At 42.5% G+C, this 26,468-nt stretch overlaps 1 protein-coding gene across 2 annotated transcripts in view; it reads left to right on the plus strand.

The window, feature by feature from the left end:
* Positions 1-25,685, plus strand: part of SETD4 (SET domain containing 4) — a 70,966-nt gene extending 45,281 nt beyond the window's left edge. The window contains exons 13-14 of one of the 2 annotated variants that reach the window (XR_008422417.1): positions 360-502; positions 24,566-25,685. The gene's annotated coding sequence lies outside the window, so the exon portion shown is untranslated. The remainder of the gene's footprint in view (positions 1-359; positions 503-24,565) is intronic. The other variant, XR_008422418.1, reaches the window with a different exon arrangement.
* The last annotated feature ends 783 nt before the right edge of the window (positions 25,686-26,468 follow it).

The following is a 26,468-nucleotide window of genomic DNA, read 5'->3' on the forward strand; positions in this document are numbered from 1 at the left end:
TTAGCCGTCTAATAAACCTGCGCCGGCCCGCAGGTTGTTCTACGTTGAATTATGACTTCAGGCCTCGCGTTTCATGTCTGCTCCTACCAGGCTGTTTCTGCTTCTGGTTGAAAATACGCCTAAGGACGGCGGCAGCCATCCGCCAAACGCGCAATGCCCCCCTCACTTGGTCCCGTTTGTAAGCGACATGCTTTCCCAAGCAGGGTGTCATCGAGCCAGCAAATTCGAACCGGCAGATCCAACTGAGGTCGTGAGCACAAGTGCATGCGTGACAGTGCTGGGGTGAGCCGTGCCCGGGTGTCCTGAACAGCTGGTCTGAGCACTCTGCCCAGACAGTCCCTCTGTGTTTTCTCTTCCAGGGACACAGTACAGCCTCCGCGACAGGGTGTGGAGGCTTTTTAAAGCCACATAACCTAATAGAAGGACACCTTCCTCCACGTTCCAGACGTGTATACGTGCGTCCTCGTAAGGAAAGGACACAGGACGTCAGAGTTCATGGCAAGTACGTATCACCTTATATCTCCTACACTGGGGTAGTTCTGGAGCAAAAAGATATACCGACAGTCCCCTCAGTGTTATAGAGACTCTAGATCAGGGGCCAGCGAACTGCCAGTCCCTATTTTTGGAACTGAAGTTTGTTTTTTTCTAAATACAAACTTAAAAAAATTGTGGTTCGTGACCTGAGCTGAAGTCGGACGCTTAACCGACTGAGCCACCCAGGCGCCCCAGTTAATCATTTTTTTAATGTGTATTTATTTATTTAAGAGGCGGGGTTGAGGGGCAGAGAGAGAGGGAGACAGAGAATGCCAAGCAGGCTCTGTGGTGTCAGCACAGAACCCAATGTGGAGCTCGAACCCACCAACCGTGAGATCATGACCTGAGCTGAGACCGAGAATTGGATGCTGAACCCACTGGGCCACCCACGTGTCCTTGTAACCATTTTTAAGTGTACAATTTAGTGGCATTGAGTATAGTGCTGTGCAACCATCACCACGGCCTGTTTCCAAAACTTCATCACCCCAAACGGAAGCTCTGTATCTGTGAAACAGTAACTCCCCTCCCACCCCTGCCCCTGGTAGTGTCTAATGTACCTTTTGTCTCTATAATTTGCCTATTTGAGATATTTCATAGCAGTGCAGTCATACACTGTGTGTCCTTTTGTGTCTGGTTTATTTAACTTGGCGTCATGTTTCTGAGGTTCATCCGTGATGTGGTGTGAATCGGCATTTCATTGCTCCTTCTCTTCTTTGCTGAGGTTTAATTGAGACTTAAGCGTTGCATATGTTTAAGGTGTACAACTGGATGCTTTGTCACATCTGTGCGTTATGAAATAATCACCACAATTGAGCTAATTAACATATCCATCACCTCACATATTTACCATGTCTTTTTTTCCCTTTGTGGCGAGGACACTTAAGATCTGCCCTCTTAGCAAATTTTGGATGCACAATATAATATTGTTAACTATAGCCACGGCATTGTACATTAGGTCTCCAGAACTTATTCAACTTGCATCACTGCTTTTTTTTTTTTTATTGTGAGAAAAACACATAACATAAAACTTAATCATCTTAACCATTTTCAGATGTGCAGTTCAGTATTCACGTCATCGTACAACAGATCTGTAGAACTCTTTCCTCTTGTGAAACCGAAACTCTACACCCATTGAATGACACCTCCCCTTTTCCTTCTCCCCTCTCCCCCTGGGAACTACAATTCTACTTTTTGTTTCTAAGAGCTTGACTCCTTTAGCTACCTCCTAGGGGTGGGCTCATGTAGTATTTGTCCTTTTGTGACTTGCTTATTACAGTTAGCATAATGTCCTTAAGGTTTATGCAGTTTGTAGCATGTGACAGGATTTCCTTCTTTTTTGTGGCTGAGTAATATTCCCCTGTATGTATATAACATATTTTGTTATCGATTCATCAGTTGATGGACATGTGGGATGTTTCTGTCTCTTGCCTATTGTGAATAATGCTGCTCTGAACATGGATGTACAAATATCTGTTTGAGTTGCAGCTTTCAATTTCTTTGGGTGTATACCCAGAAGTGTGTAAATAAAGTGTTATTGTAACACAGCCATATCTATTTGTTTACCAATTGTCTAAGGCTGTTTTCCCCTTATAAAGTGATTTTCATATCAGCCAGCTTTGCATTCTTGGGATAAATCCCATTTGGTCATAATCCTTTTTAAATGTTGCTGGATTGGGTTTCTTAATATGTTGTTGATGATTTTTCTGTCTATCTTCATAGAGGATATTGGTCTAAGTTTTCTTATAATATCTTTGTCTTGGTATTAGGGTGATTAGGTAATCTCACCCCATGAAAAAAGTTTGGAAGTGTTTCCTCCTCTTTTCTTTGGAAGAGTTTGTGAAGTATTGGTGTTTTTCATTGTATTTTGTAGCATAACGTAGGTCTCCTCATGCTCTCTTTTGTAATGTAAAAAGAGGCAACTGAGAAGGAATAGTACCTTTGTGCTTCTAGATGTTGTTGATGTCATCTCTGTGTGATGCCTGGGGCTATGGCAGCCTCTTTGCAACTAGGAAGGCAGTCATCCCAAGGCAATACCCCCAGGATGTCAGTAGAAAGTAGAAAGTAGGAAAGAAGGAGTAGAAGAAGGAAAGAAAGAGGGCACGTGCTTGATGAGCAACTGAATCAACCCTGGAGTCTCTCTCTTCTCTTTCTTCTTTCCCTTCTCTATTCTCTCTCTTTCTCTCCCTCTCACCCCACCTACATCTCTGTTATGTGAAGTAACACTATCTTTATTTTTTTTTAAGCTCCTTTTTGTTAGGTTTTCAATTATATGCAGCTGACAATATCTGATACTGATTATGGTACCCCCTTCAACAAGAGCACTCCCTGTTTTCTTTATTGTCTCCCACTTCCTATATCATCAGGCTAAGAGAACACAAATTGCACCTGCAGAAAAAAAGCATCAAAGGGACCAGAGAGTCATTGGATTCTGTGGAAAGCAAACCAAGTACAGACTCAAGGTTACATGGAATAAAACTTTGCTGGGATCCTTTAGGCTGTCAGGAACATTAAAAAATCCTTCAGGGGTTACCATTTTTGCCTCTTGCATGAAAGTGTGTAAAATAAAGGGCCCGTTGGGTTTGGAGAGACCTCCAGTGGAGCCTGAAATATAACTCACAGAATAACTGTGTATGTTAGTCAGTGTTCCCCGGAGAAACCAGGCCAATAGAATTCTGAGATGGCCCCCCATTTCGGACTCCTGGTATATACACCCTATGCAATTCTCCTTCCTCAAGTGTGGATGGTACTGTGAGCACAATGATTAGGTTATGTTATGTGACATAAATGAAGAAGTTTCTCAGATATAATTAAGGTTCCAAATCAGTTGATTTTGAAAGTGGGCCTGACCTAATCAGATGAGCCCTTAAAAGTGACTGAGTGCCTTCTGAAGAGATTGATTTGAAGTGTGAGGGGGCCTCTGGGGAGGGCCATGTGGCAAGGGCTTGAGAGCACCCTCTAGTAGCTGAGAGTGGTCCCCAGCTGACAGCTAACAAGAAAATGGTGACCTCAGTCACATAGACCCAAGGAAACAAGTTCTGCCCATAACTTGAAGCTGCTTGGAAGCGGTTCTTTCCCTCACTGAGCCCGCAAGTGAAGATGTACCTGGCTTCCAAGTTGATTTCAGCCTTGTGAGACTGTCTTAGTCTGCTCTGGCTGCTATAACAAAAATAGCATAGACTGAGCAGCTTAAGCAACGGACATGTATTTTTCACTGTCTGAGATCTTGGAAGTCCAAGGTCAGCATGCTGGCAGATTCTGCATCTGGTGAGGGCCCTCTTCCTGCTCTGCAGATGGCTGTGTTCTTGCTGTGTGCTCACATAGTGGAGATCGAGTGATCTGGTCTCTTCATTTTCTCATAAGACACTCTTCTCATCATGGGGCTCACCCTCATGACTTCATCTAAGGCTAATTACTTCCCAAAGTTCCTGGAACATAAATGATTAGGGCTTCAGCATCTGAATTTGTGGGGGGGGGGGGCACAAACATTTAGTCTAAACCCAGAGCAAAGGACCCAGTTAAAATGTGCCAGTCCTAGCCTACAGAAACTGTGAAATAATAAAATTGTGTTACTTTAAGCCACTAAGTTTGTGGTGATTTTTTACATAGCAATAGAAAGTTACTATAGGTAACATTTCAAATATCACTCCTTTATGTTGGAAAAAATAGGTAAATGATCAACATAGAATAGATTGTGAAAAGTAATGTTTGACCACTGAGAAAATTATGTAGGTCAATGCCCCAGAAAATTTCCCTTTCTTCCTTTTTCTTTTTCTATTAAAGGTCGTCACTACTTATGGGACCCCAAAGCCAAGGGACAGATTTGGGGAGAGTGTAGGGAATGCTTTTGGATCTTCCCCCAAAGAGTTGGCCAGGTGTGGTCGGCTGTTGGGAGGCAGGGGTTCCTGAGAGGCCCTCATCCTGGCCCTGGGACAGCCATAGTCAGCCCTGGCTTGTACCCACTCTGGGGCTCCTTTTGTCAAGAGGAAATCTCCACACAAGAGCATCCTAATGTTTAAAAAAAATTTTTTTTAATGTTTATTTATTTTTGAGACAATGCAAGGGACAGAGTGCAAGCAGTGGAGGGTCAAACAGAGGGAGACAGAATCTGAAGGGGGGTCCAGGCTCTGAGCTGTCAGCCCAGAGGCCTACGTGGGGCTTGAACTCATGAACCATGAGATCGTGACCTAAGCTGAAGTCGGACACTTAAGCAACTGAGCCACTCAGGCACCCTAAGAGCATCCTAGTTAAGAAGAGCCATGGCATCAGGAAAGATGGCTTAAAATACATGGGGCCAAAATCTGGTTGAGTATTATTTCCCTATGGTGTGAGATACAGTTATTTCTTGAAACCTTCTTACTCAGGAAAAACTGTTCAGGCAAATCTAGCTTTTTTTTTTTTTTTTCAGTTTATTTATTTATTTTGAGAGAGACAGAGAGTGAGCAAGGTGGGGAGAGGGGCAGGGAGAGAGGAGGACAGAGGATCCGAAGTGGGTTCTATGCTGAGAGCAGAGAGCCTGATATGGGACAAGAACTCATGAACCCGTGAAAGCCAAATTCAGCCAAATTCAGATGTTTAGCCAACAGAGCCACCCAGGTGCCCCTGGGCAAATCTAGTTTGCTAGGTAGCTCACTTGTCCAGTTATCAGCTTGGGCATCAGTCATAGTTATTAGACATAGCATTAAGATCATGACTGTATGTTATTAAACTGAGTACAAAGTATTTTTTAAGAATTTTAAAATGTTTTTTGAAATTTATTTTTGAGAGAGATAGAGAGAGCACGAGCAGGGGAGGGGCAGAGAAAGAGAGAGACACAGAATCTGAAGCAGGCTCCAGGCTCTGAGCTGCCAGCAAAGAGCCTGACTTGGGGCTTGAACCCATGAACCGTGAGATCGTGACCTGAGCCGAAGTCAGACACTCAACTGATTGAGCCACCCAGGTGCCCCTCAAAGTGTTTTTTAAAAGATAAATGATGATCAAAACTACTGGTCTTTTATTAACCTTCCTTAGGAAGTTCTTGGGATTATTTCTTAATGTTACAGATTTATACAGAACAATTTTCTTTACTCTCTTTGGCTTTGATGTGATCACAGTTGTGTGCATTTCTAGTTTGCAAGAAGTACCTTTTCTCTTGTTGTTGGATTCAGAATGTGAATCAAAAAAAAAAAGAAAAGAAAAGAAAAAAAAGAAAGAAAAAAGACAATGCGAATCAGATGGAGGGTTTTTTTTTCTTAGCAAATTTAAAAAATGTCCAGTCATTTGTACAAATGGTTTAAAAGCCTTGAGATTTTAGGAATGTGTATTTGCAATTATTCTCCTTTAATAATTAATCACTAATATGTTTTAATCACTGAGAACATTGTTTTGATCATTAAGAATTTACAATGTAAAGATTATTTCAAGGTCAAATTTCAAATGTTAATCATCGTAACCTAATGCATGTAAATCTCTACTGAATTCAGTTTAAAAATAAAGAGTAAGTCATTAATTTGAGCTAGCATACTTACTGGAAATTATCTTTTATTATTCTCTGCTCTGGTTCAAGGTCATTTCTTTAATCAAACCTCAGTTTGATCCAGAGTCGTGGGAAGAAAAATCAGTCTCTTGTCTTTCTTTCCCTAAAAAATAAAGCTGTCACGGGGAATCTCTTCCAACTTCCATTTCTCTTCATTGCTCTCATCTCATCTTTAATTATTGCTGCTGCTGCTATGCTTTTTCTTTTCTTTTTTTTTTTTTGTTTTGTTTTGTTTTTTAGTTTTTGGGGCAGATTGTGTCACTGGGTATAAGACCCTTAGGAGTCATGGAGCTTTGCTTGCTGCTAGGGCATTTTTGCTTGATGTTTTGATATGAAAGCTTTATATGGTACCTTCTTTTTGCTTGAATGGGCATCCTGATTACCCAGGCCTTCTGCTTAACTGTCTTCTGATTAGGGGTGTATAGGGTACGAGCTACAAGTGTGGGTTCTAGACTGAGCCTCACCTGAATTTGGGTCCTGATACACCACTTACCAGTTCTGGGACCATGGAAAGTTTTTGTCATCCATCCTGTGCCCCCTCCTCTTCATCTGTAAATGAGGACAAGCAGAGTGCCAGCTGTCATGAGGGTGAAATGTACCTCTGCAAGCGACCAAGGCTGCCTATTGTGCAGGGTCATCAATTTAACTGATACTGCAGAGAAAATGTAAAGCCTTCATTGTGGCTGTGTGATCCAATTTCCCCCCAGCCCACCCCACAGGTTACTGGGTAAGATCTGGCTTTCAGTCCCCTCCAGTTTAAATTTTATCTCATCCAATTTAATTTAAAAAGCCTCAACTGAATTTAAAAAGCTTCTTTAGGCAATTGCCTAAAGAGCAACATGGTCCGGGAGTCTCCCTTGTTTCCCTTCCTAAAATGGCTTTGGGTGGAAGTGGGGGGTTTTGTGTTTATAGTTCTCTCCTCCCTGTGCTGGTTCTTCTGTCTGTAGCTGGTGAACTTGCAGCCTGTCCCGGGCAGTACCTCTGGGACACATCAGCTAGCTCTCCCTTGCTGACTGTTGCTACCTGCAGACCTCTGAGCCTCATTCCCTACCTGGCTCCAAGCCAGGAATCCGGGCGGCCCAGGATGACTGCTCTTCAAGGCATCCTTTGGAATGACCGTGCTTTTGTGTGCTGTCAGATTTTGCAGGATGTGTCCAGGCCCTGAACTGAGACGGGGGGCAGCCTGTAAGCTGGTTCCTTCGTAGCCACATGTAGTCTGGCCACAACTCTGTCCTGGATGTCCTCACTTGAAAAATAGTTTACCTGTTGGCTTGTAGTTACAGACTGCATGTTTCTGTCTCCCACCAGCCCCCATTCATATGTTGAAAACTTAACCCCCAGTGTGATGGTTTTGGGACCTTTGAGAAGTGGTTAGGTTTAGATGAAGTCATGAAAGTATAGCCCCCCAAATGGGATTAGTGCTTTGTTTTGTTTTGTTTTTAGGTAGGTTTTATACCCAGCATGGAGCCCAATGTGGGGCTTGAACTCATGACCCTGAGACCAAGACCTGAGCTGAGATCCCCAAATGTCCATCAACAAATAAATGGATAAAGAAGATGTGGTATATATATAATGGAGTATTACTCAGCAATCAAAAAGAATGAAATCTTGCCATTTGCAACTACATGGATGTGTTACGGAACCTGGTCTGGATCACCCAGCGGAAGAACCAAGCAGCACTCGGAGATCTTGGAAGGCAGGAGATTTATTTCACCACATTGGCGGGCTCAGAGGAGATCACTATCCAGAGGTCTGAGTCCTGAGCATAAGCAGAGGAAACAATTTATAGTCTGTTACTTCCACATTCTGCATTAGTAGAAATTTGGAACGCGCGGCAAGTGGGGTAGGAAGAAGAACCCGGAAGGGAAGTCTTGGGTCGGCGACTGGAATTTCCCTATCGGTCCTGTTGGCCATCTTATAACAGATTTTTCCCTATCAGATGGAACTAGAGGGTATTATGCTAAGCAAAATTAGTCAGAGAAAGACAAATATCATATGACTTTACTCATATGTGGAATTCAGATCCAAAACAGATAAACATAAGGGAAGGGAAGCAAAAATAATATAAAAACATGGAGGGGGACAAAACATAAGAGACTCTTAAATATAGAGAACAATCTGAGGGTTGCTGGAGGGGTTGTGGGTGGAGGGATGGGCCAAATGGGTAAGAAGCATTAAGCAGGGCACTTGTTGGGATGAGCACTGGGTTTTATATGTAAGGGATGAATCATTGGATTCTACTCCTGAAATCTTTATTGCACTATATGCTAACTAACTTGGAGGTAAATTAAAAAAAAAAAAAAAAAAGACCTGAGTTGAGATCAAGAGTCACACACTTAAACGAATGAGCCACCCAGGCGCCCCTGGCTTAGTGCTCTGGTAAGAAGAGGAAGAGACCAGAGCTCCTGGCCTCCCTCTGCTATGTGAGGACACACCAAGAAGAGAGATATCTACACAGCAGGAAGAGAGTTCTTACCAGAACCCGACGATGCTGCCTCCCTGATCTCAGACCTCTGAGCCTCCTGAGCTTAAAAGAAAGAAGTTTGTTGTCTAAGCCACCCAATCTATGGCATTGTTTTTTATAGCAGCCAGAGTGGAATAAGGCACTTGTCTTGCCTCATGCCTCTGGGCTCCCTTCTCCTCACCACAGTTCACCCAGGGCCCAAACAGGGCAGGTCCTGTCCAGGCCTCCAGTATAAAGACCCCGTGGCTTAGTCCTCTAAGCCTGGCTCTTGATATGCTACTGGGGAAATAAGAAAGCTGGACACCTTTTCTCAAGACAATAGCCCCAGGCTGAAGGGCCATCTCTTGCTACAAAAACATCACTTTTTTTTTTTGAAAAATAAAGTTATTCTTCATTATTTTAATTTTCTTTTTAAAACAAATGCATCAAATAAGAAATCAATATTATGTTAGAACGTCACTTTGAATGCATGAAGGTGATGATTTGCATTGGTCTGTCTCTTTGCATGCCTTCTATAATCCTCTTTCTCCCCCCAGACAGAAGGGTGTCTGCAAAGGTCAGAGCAAAGAGAAAGGCAAAAGAGAAAAAACCAAAACAAAACAAAACAAAAAGCCACGAATGCTTTCCTTGTAACACTGATGCTGGACTGAAGTGTCTTACAGGCTGAGACCGGGTCTGCGTGCTTCCCAGTGTGTACCCAGGACCAAAGCACAGTTGCTGGTCAACGCTCAGTAAATGTTTGTTGAATGAATGATGATAACAATGAATATCTTTAGAGCTCCTTATTAACACATGTACATGGACTTCTCAAACAGCTTGCCTGCAATTAACAGTCCATGTCTCGTAGGCACTTTACCATGAAGAAATTAGGGATCCTTTGTTAACTGTGAAGTAAGTACTTCGTTGAAACCAAGAGGAAAGGAGCTTTCCCGCTTCTCCATGAAGAGCAGAGTTATTGGAATGATAAACTCTTGTCAAAGCAAAAATTGCAGTAAACAAAGTTAAGCAGTCAAGGATGGCCTTATTCAAGGCTGTTACAAAAGGGGAGAGGAACTGGAGTCTGAAGTCAGATTTACTGAAAGAAAGGGCAGGAGGGTTTTTAAGGGCTGGGATGAGCTGGTGGAGGATGTTAGCAGGAGGTTGATGGGTGCGATGTGTAGAGCACATTGGCTTATTTACTGAGTCCGCAAATGTTTTCTCTGTGATTAGGCCATCATATGGGGCTCCTGCCCTCCCCCAGAGACTGGGAGATAAGGCTGCTATCTCCTTTGATGATTACGTTTTGAAACAATGGCTCCCGGGTCCTTGAGAAAGACATCCCTGGACTATAAAACTGGCAAGAAGCTTTAAAAAAGATGTCATATATCTGAAAGTGGCAGAAAAAGAATTTACAAGTTATTTTAGACAAAATCTCCAAGGAAAGGGAGGTCAGTGTCTAGGGTCAAGAATAAGTCTGTCTAAGGTTTAGTCAAGCTGGGGGAAACATTAAGGCCACCTCGGTCACTCTAAACCAAGGAAGTAGAGGGTTTGCTTTGGGAATTTAATATGAATGTAGTGTTTTGTATTCTTCACTTTAAATATTCCTTCCTGGAGTAAAATACGATTTACTGTAGAACAGCAACAGGACAGTGTAGCTACCACTCCCATGTTATTTTTTAGTTCATAATTTGGGAAGAGTAATCAGGGAAGAATTTGGACAGTGTAGGTCCTATCTGTGGAAGTTCTTCAGAGTTTGGGTGCCACTGACAGAAAAAACAGCCACGGTTCTTTCCCCCTTACAGTAAGTGTTAGTAAAAAATGTTTTCCCAATTTTTATGCCATTACCAGCCATACATGTCTTGAATCAGACACCATATACACACAAATTTCTTTACTACAAAGGAAAGTCTGTCCTATGGGCTGTTTCTTCTTGTGTATCCCCTGCAATTCTATCTGCGCCCCGCCCCCCACCATCCTGCTTTGCTAATAATTATTAGTAGGTCTTCATCACCATAACTCTTCAGCATAGTGAAGTTAAATAGAACACTTTCATGGGAGGTCAGACACACTGGATACAGATATAGTCATCTAAAGTAGTATGGATTTGGGGCTCAGAAGAAATAACCCAATGCTAGAAACAAGAAGAAAATAATAAAGAATATGAAGACACATGGGAAATTTAAGCTAACAGTATTGGTTAGGCTAAGAGAGCCCCAGCACATTTTCACTTAGATGATGTCAGGTGTGGGCAGCTGATAGAAATGTCATGAGCTGCCAGAAAAGGTTGGGTAGTCTGAAGTTCAGAAAAAGCTATCTGTAGGCTTTGGTTATATCTGTTTTAAGATGCTATTTAATATAATCTAGGGCCATTTCCAGGATCTTATCCCTCCTTTAAATGATCTGTGTTATAAGTTGCCCCTTGGCTATGCTGTCCTATGCACAACAGATATCTATCAGGGCTCAGAGAATTGTAGAGCCATGCATCTTGATGAAGGGGAAGAGTAAGTACTGGGGGCCAATAGCAAATTAGTGCTGGAAGCCCAAGTTTCCCATTGGCTAGTCACAGTTGATGATTTGCATAGATTTTATACATTTTGGATAAAGTGCTTTCTGGGTTGTGTTCATTGTTTATTGAAATAGTAATGGCTATTAAGTTTAATAGCCACTTTTCGTATCATAAGGATATTGAATGAAAAGCCCTCTTCTCTTGTTTATTAAATGCTATGTCCACAAAATTTTTCCCTATCAGAAGCTAAATACAGTTGGTTTCCAAGATGCATATTTTGACATCCTTTATCATTTGGATATGAAATGAATGTCCAAGGGTTCTGGTTGAGTAGAATCCCCTTTTAATTATATTAAAAGATAGAAATTAGCAATAGGACCAATCCCTTCCCATAAATTCAGTGCTTTTATTCTATATACAGTTGATTTATTTCAGGAGTATGGTTTAACTCATGGTACTTGTGCTCTGATGGTGTTATGGGTCAAGTTAACATAGAGCAATTGCTTAAACTTCTCCACCATTCTACAGAGTTTCAATTTTTGGTTCTGTTAATGTGTCTGGTATATCCTCTGTGATGGCCTGCATTGTGCTCCTCCAAATTCATATGTTGAGGCTTTAATCTTCAATGTGACTGTGTTTGGAGACAGGCCCTTGGAGGAGATAATTAGCATTCAATGAATGTGATGTTATGTCAACTTTCCTAGGCCAAAGGATGCCCAGATAGTTGGTAAAACATTATTTCTGGATATGTTTGAGAGTGTTTCTGGAAGAAGTTAGCATTTGAATTGGTGAACTGTATCAAGTAGATGGCCCTCTCCCGTGTGGGTGAGCATCATCCAAGCCACTGAGAGGCCTAGAGAGAACAAAATGGCAGTGGAGGTTGAATTTACACTCTACAAGAACTGAGGCACCCATCTCCAGACCTCGGACATTGACAGTCCTGGCTCTTGGGATTTTGGACTCAGCCTGGGACTGAAATCATCAACCCCTTGTTTCTCAGGTTTTGGACTTGAACTGTTTTATACCACTGGCTTTCCTGGTTCTCCATCTGACAGACAGCAAACTATAGGACTTCCTGGCCTCCATAACCACATGAACCAATTCTATAGACGTCTCCTTTTATATCCTATGGCTTATTTCTCTGGAGAACTCTAATACCATGAAGTCCTGGAGGCTGGGGGCCTACTTCAATAGTACTGGTTTTCAGATAAGAAGAGGTAAAGATACAGGGATGTGTGCACACAGAGGAAAGGCCACGTGAGACACAGTGAGAAGGTCCATATGCAAGCCAAGGAGAGAGGCTTCAGGAGAATCCAAACCTGCTGACACCTTGATCTTGGACTTCGAGCCTCCAGAACTGAGAGAAAATAAATGTCTCTGGCTTACGCCCCCAAGTCTGTGGTGTTTTGTCATGGCGGTCCTAGCAGACCATAGATCCTCAAAAGAGGATCCATGAGTCTTGGGCCAGAGTTTAAAATACAAGGACCCAGGAAATGGCCCAACAGATCAAAACCGCAATGAAAGTACTTTATCCCTATCCCATTGAAAACATCTTCCCTTCAATAATTTGCATCTGAATAATCAAAAAATTCTGGACGTGGAATTACCAAAGTGACCCTATGCAAAAGCTGAGGTGTATAAGGACGTTTTTCTTCCTCAGGTGGGTGAATGAACCCTAGTACCACCTGCCACACAGGCTCTCCTGGGGCCCCTTCAGTTAATGAGTTACATTGATTTGGTAGAGTAAGTGTTACATAAATGATTGACAAAGAGATTCCTAGCATATGTGAAGAAATTATTAAAAAGCACAAGGAGATGCTTTTTTTGGTTTGTTTTAAAAAGAAGAAACGGGGCCACCTGAGTGGCTCAGTTGGTTAAGCCTCCGGCTCTTGATTTTGGCTCAAGTTATGATCTGGTGGTTCGTGGTTGGAGCTCTGCATTGGGCTCCTTGCTGACAATGCCCAGAACCTACTGGGGATTCTCTCCCTCTACTCTCTCTCTGCCCCTCCCCTGCTCTCTGTCTCTCTCTCTCAAAATAACCAAGTAAACTTAAATAAATTAAAAGAAACACGAACAATACATTATTATGGAGAAATCTGATTAAGGAAATAAGGGGACTTATTAGTATAGAAAGAGATGAGCACGTCTACGGCTATCGTGATAGGAACAGTCAGGATGCAGTTATCCACACAGCCACGGGCACATTTTACAGAAACCTAATGTCGAATGAGCCAAACTGCCCAGCTGATCCATTCTTAAGTGCTTCAGGAGCACTCACTAATTAGTCTCACACCACTCCTGTGGGGTAATGAGCATCTCTGCCCTCGTGTTTTCTTAGTGTACCACTTTCCATTTGGTGAAGGGCTTAGAGGCTGAGCAAATTGCCCAACGTTGAGCTCCATTATGGCTACACTCCACAACTGTGGCATCCACTAGATTCCACACCCCCCCCCCCCCCCCCGCCTTGAAGTGTCTATTGGATACTGCAAATCCCAAAGTTTGGTCCATTTACCTGTGGTTCTGTGCAAATCTGGTCCTATTCCCAAAACAACATCACTTGATATTTAAGAAGTGACCGGAATTCTTAGTTATTTTTGCTTGCAATTTCAAGGTTTTTTCCTCTCCCCAAATCTCCTTGGGCTATAAATTAATCTTAGTCAAAACATGCTTTTAAGAGAAGGGGACTCAAAGTAGGACAACGACTTGTTCTTTTTGAAATTGCATATAATTTAACATGGTGTAACCTTTGAAGGGGAAATGTGATCTGTTCAGAGCATCGCAGTGGTATTTAAGGAGGCTCTATGTCTGAAAGCCCCATCTCAGAGAAAGCAGGTATTTGGTTTCAAATGATCAAAACAGCCTTGTACTCTTCTTGGAGTTATTTTGACATCTAAATAATAGTCTGGCATTTCTTTCAGAGAGTGTAAATCAATAACATTGACTTAGTGTATTCTTTCCTCTTATTTTCTTTCCTTATTCTTTTATAACCTTAGATCAAGTATTAATAATTATTTTAAGCCTTTGCTTAGGTTTGGTACTTTGCCACTTAGTGATGCAGGAGATACTTCCCCCTCCCCCTGCCCCTTCCAGTTGCTTAGTTTTTCCAGAATATTCTCTTTCTGGGACAAAGATGACATCCATCTTCAAAAGCAGAGATAAGTAAATTCAGTGGTCACTTTTGACGTGTTTCTTTTTCCTCTTTTCCCAGTATGCACAGTATTAGACTACATACATCTCTCTCCAATTTTTCTCACACTCTGCTATTATTAATTGCCCTGGTTTCTCACTAGTGTTTTTGAACACTGGTCTGCCAATGGCCTACCTCAGAATCACTGGTGCTTGTTGAAGCTGGCATTCTTGGGCTTCGCCCCACACCTAAAAACCTTGAACCTCTGGGGATGAGGACCTAGAGGGTGCAGGTTTTGTTTTTTTAAACTTTTTAAAAAAATTTGAGTAGGCTTCACTCCCAGTGTGGGGCTTGAACTCATGACCCTGAGATCGAGAGTCCCATGCTCCCCTTTACCAAGCCAGCCAGGCACCCCTAGAAGGTGTAGTGTTTTTTTTAATTTTTTTGAAGTTTTTATTTATTTTTGAGACACAGAGACAGAACGCAAGTGGGGGAGGGGCAGAGAGAGAGGGAGACACAGAATCCGAAGCAGGCTGCAGGCTCTAAGCTGACAGCACAGAGCCTGACGTGGGGCTTGAACTCGTGAACCGCAAGATCATGACCTAAGCTGAAGTCAGACGCTTAACTGACTGAGCCACCCAGGTGCCCCAAAGGTGTAGTTTTAATAAGCATTCAGAGATGCTTTTAATACCCAAGAAGCACTACCTTAAACCTTGCTGGTTTTCCAATTTTCTTCTCTCCATTCCAGTTAGACTCTCAGTAGTTATTGAATTCTTACACACTAGCCTCTAATATGGCTGTTACCGTAGCTTCAAAAATACACCAGCTCCAAAATCCTCATGATTTGGCTTTAAAACTGAAGAACATGGGAGACAGTATGGTGTGGGAGGGGGCTGAGGGACATGAAAGGGGTGGGAGAGATTTAGAGGTCCTTCACACCTGGGCTTGATTTCGAATTCTGCTGTGGAACTAGCTAAATGACTTCGGATGCTATGACCTCGTGAAACCCAGATTGCTTAGCTCTGGCTGGGGGATGACAGTTTTTGAGGCAGGGCTGTTGAGGAGGATAAAATGAAACCATAGATGTTGGGAGGTGTGACTAGGTGGTAGCTTTTATTGATCTTTAGTTTATTCCTTTATCGTCTGTATTCTTGTTATTCCATCTCTGGTTGTGTTAGCTCCTTATCAGTGTCCTTATCCCCTTGCCTATGATGGTTACCTTCTTAAATTTTCTTCTGCATCTCCTTTTTCAGATACTCCTCTCTAAAAGGATTTCAGCTTATTCAAACCTTTTATTCTTGATTGTTTTTAGGTAACAGTCTAGAAATTTCTCAGCCTAAGAATCTGCGGTTGTTTGGTCTGTTCACCGCCCCTCCCCCATTTATCTTCAGCTTCAGGGGTCCTGCCATTCCTCCTCCATGATGTATGGTTGGGAGAGGCTGGCTGGCCCAAAGCGCACCTGACTTCCACGTGCCACTCGTGGCATATGTCCTTTCCCCATGGCGATTGGTTTGGGAGTTGTCATGTGACACAAGCCGGGACAATCAGTGTGATTTTCTGTAGTTTCCTGTGTTGGACTTAAAGGGAGGCCTTGCTTTGCTTTTGGAACTTCAGGTCTCTTGTAGCTTTGAGGTTCCTTCCGGCTGCTGACCCTTGTTTGGGGGTGGGGAGTAGGCTCGGGGGAAGGATGCAGTGTCTGTTGCCTCCCGAGGCTTACCACCACTCTTGCTAGTAGGGAAACACCTTTTTAATCTCTTTTGTGGGGGGACCCTCTGTGGAGATTCTGGGTGCTGGATCCTCTAGGACTTACAGCTTATTAAATAGTCTGTATTCCACACCTCTTCTCTTTCACAAGTCGTGTACACACTGTCAGTGTGGTTGAGTTTGGGGCAACATCTAGGCAGAGGCATTTGTCATACCTGGAATTGCCATTCCCCCCATCCCTCAGGTTCGGCTGGTGAGATTGGACCATCAGATCCAACCCTTTTATCTAGCACAGTAGGCTCTTTCCCAGGGACCCCCACAGTCTCCCTATTCCTCCCTTCTGTTGATTCCCCTTCCCTGGCCCTGTTCTACCTGCCCCCAGGCTCAACAAGTTCAAGTTGCTTCTGGCTACCGTGATGCTTAGTGGATGACGTGTGTGTGTGGCTGGGCCATCTATCTCTGCAGGCCTCATCCATAGCCTAGCCAGGACTTCTGCTACACGTATCCTTAGAACCATGCAGAAGTGTGTACACGTATCATTGAGGTATGGGAATAGTTAACAATACAGGAGTCAGTAGTAGATGCAAGTTCACCAATTCCATTTAATTAATTGGCGAAACTTCAGTAGGGTGTGGTGGAAATAGGAGGAGGTGGGAGTCAAGGTGCATATATAATATTTTTGCCTCTGCCATTGAGTAGACGTGGAATTCAGACAGGTCAGGAAGACTCTCCTTCTCACAGTTTTCTCACTGGCAAAGTGGAGGGTCTGTTTTACATAAACCTCCTAACTTCATGTTATGGATGACTCTGTGACAAAGATTTTAAGTGGAACTTTAATGTCACATGTCAGTGGACTTTGAGCTGTGTGCCCAATACCCATAGTGCCGAGGGAAGGAGTCTGTGTTCTAGAGGGGTTGACTCAGAGGATAGGAGAAAGTCAAGTGGGTGAATTTCTGAATCTCCATCTTCCTTCTATAAGAAGACCAGCTCTGATTTCATCAGCCTTATATATTGAAGGTTTCTATGTAATTTTACTCATTAAAATTACACCGCTGCTAAAAGAATGCTGGACCCCTCCCCCATGGTTTATTCAAACAAGTAACACCATTCTCCCCTGGGTCTAGCTTGGTATAACCAAACTTACCTTTTAGTACTCCCCAAATGAACTCTCTACATCAATCGGGCAGATAATGTCAGTCTTTTAAATATTTCATGCCCATCCCCGTTTACGTGGGTCCTGTTAGCAATGATCTAGCCTTGGACAATGGGAAATTGCCAAGTGCAAGAATATTTTAGTTTCTGAAGTTACTAAAATTAGTCTCACTTAGCAAGATAGTGTAGAGTTGGGCTTATGACTCCAATGAGGACACACTGCTGGCTGGAGGGCCACATGAGTACAGTAGTTGATAGCTCTGAACCTCTGATGTATCTGATGTAACACCTTGGGGGACAAGGGCAGCAGGTCATGGGCTTTGCTTCTAATGAGATGAGTAGGGGAAAGGCATCAGCCTGTCCTGAGCCATGGCCATAGGGCTGCTGTGGGGTGTACCTGTCTGATTCATAAGATGTGATCAGATGAAATCATTTCTTTGAATAGTCACCTAGAGAAAGGGGCAGCAAAACCATTAAGAGTCGCTGATATCCTCACTGTTTACTTTACTTAGGATTCCTTTCTGGAACACATGGTCTAGAGCCTCTGCATCTAGTCTCTGGGTCTCTGAAGAGCCAGGACAGTATGTATAGGACAGGCTTTATTCCTCACATCCATCTACAACACCACCCTGCAGGTGTGTGGATTTATCAGGCATTAGTGGAAGGACTGAAGTTTAAATAAGATAAATTACAACATAAAAGAGGAAGGATGATAAAAGTTGAAAGTCCAGGTCACCATAGAGTTCAACATGCCCCGGTTCCCATTATAGCTTCTCTGGCCTAAAATTTCCTTTCTCATCTCATTCTTGTCTATTTTTGGCATTAAGATTATATTAGCATAAAAAGTAAGTTGTACTGTTTTTTCTTATTATCTGAAAAAATTAATGAGAGATTAGAATCCCTCTTTCTTGAATGTTTGATAAAACTTACCTGCAAAAACATTTCTATATGAGAAATTATTATTTTAACTTTTGCATATACTTAAAATTTTCCATAATAAAAAGTGGAGAGAATAGTATAATAAACTCCATGTACTTACTCAGCTGAGAAAGATTTTAAATTAGAGATTAAATTTTGTAAATGGCATAGGACCATTCGGGTTTTCTATATCTTCTATAGTCATTTTTGACAATTAATATTTTTCTAGGTAATTACCTATTTCAATTAAGTTATCAGATTAGTGGCAAAAATTGTTCATAATTTTCTCTTTTTAATTTGCACATCTGTATTTCTGTTTCTGTTTTTCATTCCTAATACTTTTTATTTGTGCCTTCTCTCTTTTCTTCAATCAGACTTATAGAGGTTTAGCAATATTTATTAGCCATTTCAGCGTCTACTTGTTCTTGCTGTTCCTTTGTTTCGGAGTCTGGGCTGAGCTGCATCCGAGGGCTGGAACTGAGGCTGGGAGAGGAGGGATTTGCAAGACCAAGCTAAAGAAGGTCACTTTCAGAAAGATAGTACTAATTAAAAGCCATGCCACTGAAAGAAAGAAAATGACAATAATAATTCTAATATGAATATAGATATGTTTATTGTATGCTGAGGTTAGGTACTTTACACACGTTGACTCACTTAATCTTCACAACAAAACTGTGAGATTTCCATCATTAATCTCATTTTCAGATGAGGAAACAGGCTTTGTGTGATGAAGTAATTTTCTCAAAATCATGTAGCTTATTGACAGCGTTTGACCTCAAAGCCCATGTTTTTCCTGTTACCCCACTAGCTATGAACAGAGGGAAAACTGGGTGGGCTTCTGGAGATCTTGAAAGCCTGGGACATGAGACATGAAAAGCCAAAGGGATAAAGGAAAGGTTCACCTTGTTACCTACTTCCTTGGCCATTCTGGCCCCCATGATGTGTTCCATTTTAAATGACTTGATCTTTATTTTTTCCTGGGAGCTCCGGGAGAAAAAAAAACTTACCTGATAAAAAGATGCAAATGGGAATAAATGCCTTTTTCAGTACAAGGGAAAGGTATTCCTTTAGAAATGAATTTTTAGTATAAAAAATTTGGGCAAATATTATTAAAAATTAAAGTACAGTATTAATGTCTGCCAAAAAACTGAGCTGCATTGAGTGACCTATAAACTTTTTTTTTTTAGTTTTTTTTTAAAGTTTATTTATTTATTTTGAAAGCAAGAGAGAGAGCACACACAGGTGCGAGTGGGGGAGGGCAGAGAAAGAGAGAGAGAGGGAGAGAGAGAATCCCAAGCAGGGTCCACACTGTCAGCACAGAGCCTGATGCAGGGTTCAGTCTCATGAACCATGAGATCATGACCTGAGCTGAGATCAAGAGTCAGACGCCTAACTGAGCCACTCAGGTGCCCATTTTTTTTTTTTTTTCAGTTTTTCACAGCAAAAATATAAAGAGGATAATTTGGCTTTTATCATCGTTTTTGCTTCAGTACCTTTCAAAGAATACCAATATTTAGTATCTCTGAGAAAACAGGGAGATAATTGGTAAAAAATCAATTTCACAGAATATCTCTAAAGTAAAGACTATTACAAAAACACTAAATTAAACTATAAAATATGGCTATACTTCCTTTCCAAAGAAAGCATGTATATTCAGAAATTTAAGAATAAAAATCATCTCAGCTTTTCAAGTATATTGGAAATAATTTGCTAACACTTTAATCTCTTTATAAAATCTTTGCTTTCTTTGAGCAATGTAGCAATGAAGAAGCATATGATGTAAACTATGTCCATAATGTCTGGGAAACACAAGTGAATGAATATACTTGTTTTCAAAGACATATTTAATCTGTTACAAATAAAAATAATATTAGCTATGTTTCCAGATTTTATAGACATCCTGTATTATAATATTTTGGGTTATTGGAATGTATCTATTAGATGGCCCTTTAGTTTCTTAAACTCACATTTTTTCCCATTTACATCCTTGGTATCACTGTTCAGAGCACCCTCCCTGAGAATTCTCTGCTTCCCACTCTTCTGTACCTCAGTAGCTGCTGCTGACATGTTTACTCTAGATGGTTCCACTCTCCCTCCATGATTGTTTGGACTACTGAGAGATAAGCTGAGCTAATCAGTTCTCCTGGGCTCTTGGAATTGGGTCTCTGAAATTCTAAGTACCAAGGGACATGTGAAATTCAAGAGTCATGAGGTGGCCACATATGCTCCTTAGAGCTGAGGGGTGGCCCTTTTCTACTCTGTGAGAAGAGAAGCAGAGAATGAAGTTCTGAAGAGAGCAAGAAATTACATTGTTGGACAAAGGGAAGCAGAAATTTGAGACAGAGACAGTGGATTGTCAAGTCTTGAAGTGTCTCATGATGCCTCATTATCCTTAGGCTTCATGAAGTATTCTGGAATCCATCTGACAATTTTCCTTTTCTAATTAAGGTAGGACAGATTGGTTTCTGTTGCTTGTTGTGCAAGGAACCTTGACTATGACATTCTCTACTGCCCCAAAGCTGGCGTTCAAGGTGGTCGTGGGGCAGAGGCTTCTGCTAAGGAAATTCCTGAAAACAAAAACAAAAACAAAAACTCTAATCTATGATGCACATTTATGGAAAGAAGAGGGCTAGTAAATATATGTGTTCTAGAAGTGGGAAGTAGGATATTTTCCTGTTCCTTTTCAGGAGGATCTGAACTTGTTCCACTAGAAATCAGAAGAATAGATCAACAAAATGAGCACGAGGCCACCAACTAACATTTTGTTGAAAGGGTTGCTCTCAGCTTATTGATGACAATTACAAAAATACCCATGGCACATATTCCATTTCTAGCTTTTATGGAACATCGGTGGTCTATGTAGCCCTAAAGTCTCATATCGTCTATGTGTTCGTTATGTTTGAATATGCCTTCAGGAAGCAAAAGATAGGGACAAGGTGGATACTTAGGTTTCTGGTTTTTTTTTTTTGTTTTTTTTTTTGAGGAGAACTCTTTTATTGCTTTTTAAATTCCCTTTCTTTTTTCCTTTCTTAGTGTGTAGTCCTGTGCTGTCTAAAAGAACATTCTGCCATGATGGAAATATTCCATATCTGTGCTGCTCAATATGGTGGTCACTAACCATATGTGGCCGCTGAGCCCTTGAAATGTGTGGTTGGCAAGAGTAAGGAGCTGAATTGTAAATTTTATTTCATTTTAATTAATTGAAAATTAAATTTAAACAGCTGCATGTCATTAGTGGTACTGAGTTGGACAGTGTAGATTTTGTCTAGCAATCCATTCTCAAGTTTTTGTTTCTGATTCTAAGACATGGTTTGTGACTTTATAGTGGTTTGAGTTAGTCATGTGATTTCCCTAACTCTCATATTTCCCACTTCAGAATGATCAGTAGCTGAAAGAGGCTGGTTGTATCACCTTTCAATCAAATTTGATTTTGTTTTTGGATGGGTTCCTCTGCCCCAATTCTGGTTTATTCTAGATGGGAGTTCTGTGGTTGAGTGTGGGTGAATTGTGGCTTTCTACTATATTGTTGTCATTCATGAAACACACTGGATGCTGAAGGCAGTCAAATGTAAGCTGAGAGGAAGGGTATTTGCTTATCTTTCAGCTTGTTTGAAGACCAGACCACAGCCATGTTGGGAGAAAATAGCTTGGTGAGATAGAACCAGCAGACTCTAGGGAGGCTTCTTCTCAGCTCACCACAAAACCTCAATGTTGATACACCTATCTTTTCTTTATGAACCTTAATGACAGACTTTTCCTGGGTCTCGGTTGCTGTGAAGAGGTCACCTGAAGTGAGGAGGAGTATGGTTAGTACGCGTAATTATTTCTGCAGTGGTCCTAGTGTTTTAAATAAACCAGGAACAATGCTTTCTACAAGAGGTGGGCCAACAGCTTTGTGTTGTTCCTTGTAGGTTACCTCTTAGTTCCTGCTAGGATGGGTTCCAGTTTTCCTGTTTCAAGTTCAAGCATACTGCTGCCCAGAGTGGGGGTCTTCTGAGATACAGCTGAATTCACTGGTTCATGACAAAAACACAGACTGGTTGCAGAAAAGGGCCCATCTAACAGAGACAGAGGAGAGCATCTTTTCTGCTGTTTCTGATCAGGTTTCTCTATCAGCAACTTGATTGGTACTAGATTTACTTCCTTAGTGCCCTGTTGAGAAGCAGTCCTGGTCTTAGCAGCTGGGTCATTTTGTTTTGTGTCCAAATCTTGCCCAAATCTGTGGCTGTAACTAACCACAGGCTTGGTAAAGTCAGCCAATATGCATATGTTGTTAGCAGAAAAACCTTTTCCCCCAATCTTCCTGAAAAGGTGTGGGAAAGCATCCTTCTCCCTACTTTGACCAACTGATGCTTGAACTGCCTGAGGTTGGAGGTACAGGGTGGGTTACCTACTGGTGCAGTGAGTGGTGAATTCACCTCCTAGAGGGCTGGAGCTCAGAAGCCGGAAAGCAAGCAGGTTGGAATTTGCGGCAACTTCCCATTGTCAAGACGATCCAGAAAGACTAGACTGCCCTTCTGGGCTCAGGAGCATCTGTGCGAGTCTCGTTACTCTTGTCCTTGTATCTCATGCAGCCACAGCTTAGGGGAATGCTTTGTGAGGTCCATGAGCTGGGCAGGTGCACCCAGAGTTTCCTGCCTGTGAATTTCACCTTGGCCCAACCTCTTCTGGTGAGCGAAGACTAAATAGCCCCTGGACTCAACTCTAGGTTTTCCCCAAAGCTCCCACTGCTAAGCAGCACTTTTACCCTGGCTGATTCAAGGTGAAGATGGACACTCAAGGGGGCACCCATTCTCTCCCTTCACCTTCCATTGACTTGAAACGTTTCTTCACTTCCTCATTCAATAGTCACTGATTGGGCACCAACTACATACCTGTAGTCTTTACCGGGGAAACGGCTGGTGAATGAGACTGGCACAGCCTGTTTCTGCCTAATCCATAGAACAGCATCTAGATCCATCTCCTTCCTTAACAGCTCTCTCCATAGGCTTTCTGTACCACCTATGGCCCAAGGACAGCAGGAAAACCTTAGAATATTTAAAATGCGTTTTTCTACTTGAGTCCTCCTTTTGGATGACAAGTGAACATAATGTAATAAAAATAGGTCCGAAGAGGCTGGGGTTAGTGTGCAAAAACCTTTATAACTCAGGATAGTTTACAGGAATTCTTTTTCCCCCTGCTTCCAGTGTCTAAGGTGAGAGCAGGGCTTTCTGTCCAGGAGACCTGGAGGTGCCCTCGCTCACATGGCAGAGGTGGCAGAGGCGGGAGGCATTTTGTTTTCAAAACTATGCGGTCCCATTAAGAGAGGGAGGGAGACAGAAATGGAAATGCTGGGGCTCCCTGAATGATGCCCCAAGGCTGGGAAGTCCCTGTGGTTCTTGTGTGTAGGCTGGAGGCCAGCCCATAAAGTCCCTAGAGACAGGGGGGGTCTGGGGTGTGTGGGGACTGGGTGTATGTGTGAAGGGGTTTGTGAGAGTTGGGGTATGTCAAGTTGCTGTGTCTGTGAGGCTTGGGTTGTATGAGGGTTGGGGTATGTGAGGGTTGGGGTGTATCAGAGTTGGGGTGGGTGAGGATTGGGGTGGGTGAGGGATGGGGTGTGTGTGACGCTTGGACTGTGTGAGCGTGGAGTTTTGTTTTCTGATTGCTTTGGGCTTTGTGGTGGGGGCTGGGTATCACGTGGGGGAGGGCACTGAACGCCAGGGGGGTTTTCGAAACCACTGAGACGACTCCTGGCCCGAGCTTCAGATGGGCTTGGGCAGTGACATCACAATAATAAAAGCAGAGTTTTCTCTGATAATAGGTGCGTCATTCAGAGTCAAAAGGTCGAAGCAGCCCAAGTGTCCATTGATGGCTGATGGATAAACCAAATGTGATAGATCCCTACAATGGAACATTATTGAGCCTTAAAAATGCAGAAGGGAAATCCTGACACAATGCTACAGCAGGGGTGAACTACGAGGTCACCTTTCAGTGAAACAAGCCAGACCCGAAAGGACAAACACTGTAGGATTCCTTGTATGTGCTGTCCCCAGAGTAGTCAAGCACGTAGAGACAGAGAGCAGAGTGGTGGATGTGGGGGGCTAGGGAAGGGGGACGGGGGACTTTGTGTTTAACGGGGACAGAGGTTCAATTTGGGAAGATGAAAAAGTCTGGAGATGAGGAACGTGATGGCTCATGTGAAGGTACCGAACGCCACTGGCCTGTACACTTAAAAATGGTTAAGAGGGCAGCTTTTATGTTACGCATATTTTGCCACGATTAAAAAAAAAAAAAAGGAAAGGCCAACAAAATGGGCCTAACTCCTTACAACGTTTAGGGTGGAAAGAGAAATCTGGAATTAACCTCCTGAAGAAGTAAGCTGGGAAAACTGAGGCAGCCTCAGTTATCTCACAGAGCATTGAGTTAGAGCAAATTCCTGGTGCCTTTTGAAATGGAAGAAATATCATCCAAAATGTCATCAAAGGGAGTGTTGTCTCTCGTCCCAAGCCTGTGTGTGTGTTTTGCGTTCCTTGAACAAGACAGGCGTTTGTTTCTCTCTCCCAGAGCAGTGGGGAGCAGTTGGGTGGTGGAAGCTTGGTGGGGTCTCCCTGGGACCTGGCTGGTGGGGTGGATCTTGCCCCAGTCCCTTCTCTCCAGCCTCGGGATTTATTTATCTTTATATGTTCCCAGGGCACTGGCGAGGGTTGGATTCGCTCCCAGCGAGGCCCAGCACTTTTATTCCCAGTGGCGACAGGAGAGGGCGCTCTCGGAGGGCAGAGCCCTGGTCCGACCCAACCCGTTCCTTCTGCTCCTTCCGCTGCGGCAACATTCACCTCCGACTTCCTTCTCTGCCCCCCTCAGGCCACCTTCCGAGATCAGGTGAGAGCTTGCCTGTCCTCAAAATGCACGGGTGGAGAGCCCGCTGCTCTCCTGCACTAGAGGGTGTGCCTCGCTTGCCCTTCCTTGTGGCAAAGTCAGAAAACAGTCTTGGGTTTGAGTCGTGGACTTGACCTCTTGCTGCCACTGTGGGCCTGGCCTTTGAGATCCAGTGTCTCCATCTGCGGCTGGGGTCGTATTCCGGAGTCACTTCAAGGTGAGCTGCTGGCCTTAAAAAGTCCTTTGATATTTTGGTTTAAGCTGCTGTCCCGTTTGAGGCACCGACAGATTCAAGTAACAGCTGGAGCCCTTTGTTCCTAACTCTCTCATCTCAAGTTTCTGGGTGGATTTCTTTTTGGAGATAATAGTCTATGAATCACCTTTGAAATGAGAATTTATCAGCTTAGGCACTTTTCTCTTTGAATTGTCAGGGTGAGAATAAAAGTAACTCCCTGAAGTGTTGCTTCCTAGATCCACTGCAAAGATGGAGAGGAATCCCCCAGCCCCCTTCATCCCCATCTGGGGACTAGGCTTGCTTGCTTGCTTGCTTTTTTATTTGAGTATCCTTGACACCCAGTGTTGCGTTAGTTTCAAGTGTATAACGTAGTGATTCAGCAAGTCTATACGTTATGCTGTGTTCACAAGTGTAGCTGCCATCTGTTAACATACAGGTCATTACAACACCGCTGACTGTATTCCCTGTGCTGTGCCTTTTATCCCTGTGACTTATCCGGTCCATAATGGGAAGCTTGAACGTGCCACTCCCCTTTGCCCATTCGCCCCACACCCTTTCCCTCTGGCAACCATCAGCTTGTTCTCTGTATTTGTAGGCCTGATTCTGCTTTTTGTCTGTTTATTCATTTTTTTTTTAGATTCCATATATGAATGAAACCATATGCTTTTTGACTATCTCAGTCTGACTTGTTTTATTTAGTGTAATACCCTGTAGGGCCATCCGTGTTGTCACAAATGACAAGATCTCATCCTTTTTTTTATGGCTGAGTAATATTCCATTGTATACATTGTATACACACATACACATACACACATATATATATTGGATATACATGTATGGTATATACATACACAATGGAATATTATATATTATATATGGTATATATATCTATATCTATATCTATATCTATATCTATATCTATATAGATATATATTTTGCTTTCTTTGGGTAAAAACCTAGTAGTGGATTATGGAATCATATGATATTTCCATTTTTAATATTTTGAGGAACCTTCAAACTGTTTTCCACAATGGGTACACAATGGTCCCCACAGTTTCCATTGCCACCCACAGTGTACCAGGGTTCCTTTTTCTTCATATCCTGACCAACACTTGTTATTTCTTGTCTTTTGGATTTTAGTCATTCTGATAGGTATAAAGTGGTATCTCATTGTGGTTTTGATTTGCATTGCCTTGATGATTAGTGATGTTGAGCATCCTTTTATGTGTCTGTTGGCCATCTGGATGTCTTTGTTGGAAAAATGTCTATTCAGTTTCTCTGCCCATTTTTCAATCAGATTGTTTGCTTGTTTTTTTGGTGTTGATTTGTATACACTTTTCATATATTTTGGATATTAACCCCTTTTGGATAAATCATTTGCAAATATCTTCTCCCATTCAGTAGGTGGCCTTTTTGCTTTGTTGGTGCTTTCCTTTGCTGTACAACAAAATTAATACCCAGCAATTGGTAGCTTTTCTATAC

The sequence above is a fragment of the Panthera pardus genome, unplaced genomic scaffold (assembly GCF_024362965.1).
Source record: "Panthera pardus isolate Hobbes unplaced genomic scaffold, ASM2436296v1 HiC_scaffold_16, whole genome shotgun sequence".
NCBI lineage: Eukaryota > Metazoa > Chordata > Mammalia > Carnivora > Felidae > Panthera > Panthera pardus.